The sequence below is a fragment of the Oncorhynchus keta genome, chromosome 24 (genome assembly GCF_023373465.1).
Source record: "Oncorhynchus keta strain PuntledgeMale-10-30-2019 chromosome 24, Oket_V2, whole genome shotgun sequence".
NCBI classification, from domain to species: Eukaryota; Metazoa; Chordata; class Actinopteri; order Salmoniformes; family Salmonidae; genus Oncorhynchus; species Oncorhynchus keta.
The window spans coordinates 14,868,772-14,872,679 of NC_068444.1; the positions used below are offsets into that span (position 1 = coordinate 14,868,772).

General features: G+C 44.3%; 1 pseudogene; it reads left to right on the forward strand.

Moving 5' to 3' along the window:
- The window catches only part of LOC118402733 (suppressor of cytokine signaling 3-like), an 8,708-nt pseudogene extending 6,296 nt beyond the window's left edge, over positions 1-2,412 (forward strand).
- The last annotated feature ends 1,496 nt before the right edge of the window (positions 2,413-3,908 follow it).

Below are 3,908 nucleotides of genomic sequence, written 5' to 3' on the forward strand. Positions count from 1 at the left end.
CAGACAGTGAACGTGCTCACAGGCAAGCAAACACACACATTAGCAGTGGCTTTCGGAGTGTTGTCAGAAGGTTTCCTGTGGGTTTGTTGTGCTGCTGAGGAACAGCTCTTTCTATTGATTAGCAGAAGCTTACCTCTCCTCTTTCTCCTGTCTGACATGTAAAATGGGCTGACTGGATTGAGAGAGAGAGAGAGAGAGAGAGAGAGAGAGAGAGAGAGAGGGATTGAAGTATAATGAGAGAAAATGAGAGAGAGGGTGGGGAGTATGGCAGAGAATGTCAAATGAGGGGCCCATAGCAGAGTGAATGTGTTTGTGTGCATGGTGTCGTACACATTTCCAATGCTGCATGCCAACTAGCATGGCCTCATAGGAAGGTGTGAGGGATCATGGCTGACAACAGCCTCTAGCCTCACACACATAGACACGCACAGATAGACACACACACACAGGCATACATACAGCTATACTGCAGCTTTGGAAGCTCTTCTGTTAGAATGTGATGGAGGTGCCCCTGTCTCTCCCTCTTGTCTTTACCCCCCCCCCCCACACCACATCAACAGGAGTTGTGACAGTGAGTCTGAGCAGACCACTGTTAGTCAGACAAAAGCCCTGGCAGACAACCAAAGCTAACAGTGGATCTTATTATAGTCCCAGCGGGCAGGCAGACAGACAGACAGACAGGCAGGCAGACCGGACCAGCGGGCAGGCAGACAGACAGACAGGCAGACCGGACCAGCGGGCGGGCAGGCAGACAGACAGACAGGCAGACCGGGCGGGCAGACAGACAGACCGACGGACCGGACCTGGCGGGCAGGCAGACAGACAGACAGGCAGACCGGGCAGGCAGACAGAAACAACAACGTGTGTGCCCCAAATAGCCACCCTATTCCTTTTATAGAGAATTACTTTGGGACCCTGTGGACTCTGGTCAAAAGTAGTTCACTATAGGAAATAGGTTGAGATACTGGCAGAAACAACTACAACAGAACATAGAAGTCAAGTGGGAGAGGTTAGGAAAGGGTGAGGAAAGGGTGAGGAAGACAAGTAGGGGTGAGGCTGGGGGAGAGGTTAGGAAAGGGTGAGGAAAGGGTGAGGAAGACAGGTAGGGGTGATGCTGGGGGAGAGGTTAGGAAAGGGTGAGGAAGACAAGTAGGGGTGAGGCTGGGGGAGAGGTTAGGAAAGGGTGAGGAAGACAAGTAGGGGTGAGGCTGGGGGAGAGGTTAGGAAAGGGTGAGGAAGACAGGTAGGGGTGATGCTGGGGGAGAGGTTAGGAAAGGGTGAGGAAGACAGGTAGGGGTGATGCTGGGGGAGAGGTTAGGAAAGGGTGAGGAAAGGGTGAGGAAGACAAGTAGGGGTGAGGCTGGGGGAGAGGTTAGGAAAGGGTGAGGAAGACAGGTAGGGGTGAGGCTGGGGGAGAGGTTAGGAAAGAGTGAGGAAGACAAGTAGGGGTGAGGCTGGGGGAGAGGTTAGAGATGGTTTTCAGACCACAGAGATGACAACCCCTTCATTTGGTCTGATGATGATGGTAGTGATGATGATGATTTTGATGATGATGTAGTGTTAAGCTGAATCCATGTCTTCCTGATAGAAGTCTAATTAGTAGAAAATCAACGTTTGTCATTTTGAACATTTACTAACAACATAATGTTTACATGTGTCGCATCAGCCCAGCTGCATGTGAAGTACTCGTCTTTCATAAAGACTGCTCATAACCTCGCCACTAGACTGGCAGACAGGGGCAAACTATCTGGAACAACGAAAACTAAAAGCATTACAAAATAGAAATGAATAAAGGAATTTTGCACATATTTATATTTCTAAGATATTTCAATAATTAATATTAAAGCGCACTTTTCTTTTACCAAATTGAACCGATTCTCTTTGTGCCTTCATTTATGTAGGATACACGTCTGTCTGTCTGTGTGCAATTTAATTAACACTTTAACTGAATGTGGTGTCAATTTAAACCCCTCTGGTGTTAACCCCTCTAGAATCAACTCTCAGATATAACACTTTTTCACAGAGATTTTAACACCTGCGAATTTGCTATGTGGGGTACGCGTGAAACATTTCTCTGGTAATGTGCAGTGTACTGAACTGTAGTGTGTGTGTGTGTGTGTGTGTGTGTGTGTGTGTGTGTGTGTTTTGAGAGTGAGAAAGAGGCGAGGGGGTCAGAGAATTAGTGTATGTGAGGTCAGAGAGATGAAAGGTTCCACGTGGGAGAGATTTATGATGGTCTGTGGTTAACAGTGTGTAAAAGATGTACGTGAGGGTCTGGGTGGAGAATTTCTCAATAGTGTGAGTAACTCTCTCTCTCTCCCCCAATTCAATTCAAATGGCTTTATTGGCATGGGAAACATGTTTATATTGCCCAAAGCAAGTGAAATAGAGAATAAACAAAAGTGAAATGAACTATCTCTCTCTTTCTCACACACACAGTTAGACAGTGTTACAAGTGTTATGGTTTAGAAATACACTGAGGTTTCCTGTACACATTCACACAACTGAGAATGAATAAACAATATCACACTTATACAGAACATCTCTCCACTTTCTCACATCATAAAGGAAAAAACACAACTACAGATGTAGGATTTTAATTTGAGCCAGTTTGCTACAGCAGGAAAATAATCCTGCAGCAACAGAATATGTGGATTATAATGAATGGATTTTTTTTGTAGGGATTGATACACTTTTCTGTAGGGAAAATCAAGTCAAATTGTAAAGTGGAAATGGCTAACTTTAGAAGCCTTTTCAAACCTTGAATACACTACATGTTTGCATTTTCCTTCTATGCAAGAAAATTACTGCAACAACAGGATGATACAATTAAGATACAGCATTTGTACACAGTTTCATTTCTAAACTTGTGGTTTTTACCTCAAGATTTTCATGAGAGAATTCATGCTACTTTCCAAATTCACACAACCAGTTTAGATGTACACACACACACACACACACACACACACACACACACACACACACACAAACCTTCACACACAGCTTTACCGCTAGTGCCTCCCCTTCTCCATAAACCTCTGATTACATAATTGATTGACATGGTCAGCAGCATTGACGGGAAAAGGGCCATAAACTATTACAGTAATGTTTACTATCTGGCTCCCATCAGGAAGACTCTACTTCCTGGTTCAAACAAATACAAAGACCGCACTGTGTTAGGCAATTCCCAGAGCCCTGCATGATAACAATACCCAGTGCACTACATGACAGCAACAGCCTTGCAGACAATGCATTATGTTTTTCATGACAACATGACTAGAAAATACTCTGGGCCCGAATGTCAAAGATGAGATATAACTAAATGTTTTGTTGCCAAGGAGATATTTAGAATAACACAACTCATATGTATAACACAGTCCCTAGTCAGTGGGCTTCAGTCTATCAGTAAATACACTCTGTTTGAATTTTATTGTGCAAGCGCATTGTAAGTACATTCCATATCCATTAGGGACATATTCAGAGAGAGAGCGAGAGAGAGAAAGAAAGAGACAGAGAAAGAGAGAGACAGAGAAAGAGAGAGACAGAGAAAGAGAGATGACCCACACCCACAAAAGCAACAAAACACAGGCAGGTAAAAAAAACAAAGAGGGGTTCCCCAATGTATTTAGCTGTTTCAGGCAACCCCTCCCACAAAACATACACACACAGCAGTAGGTTTTGCTCTGGGCTGTACCTAACAGGAAAGGAATGCAGTGAGCTTTTACACATCCGGCCTGAGGGCCTACGGGGATGGTAATGTGCAGTGAACTGTAGTGTGTGTGAGACTGAGTGAGAGAGAGAGTTTGAGAGAGACAGAGAGAAAGAAAGAGAACGAGACAGAGACAGAGAGAGAAAGAAAGAAAGAAAGAAAGAAAGAAAGAAAGAAAGAAAGAAAGAAAGAAAGAAAG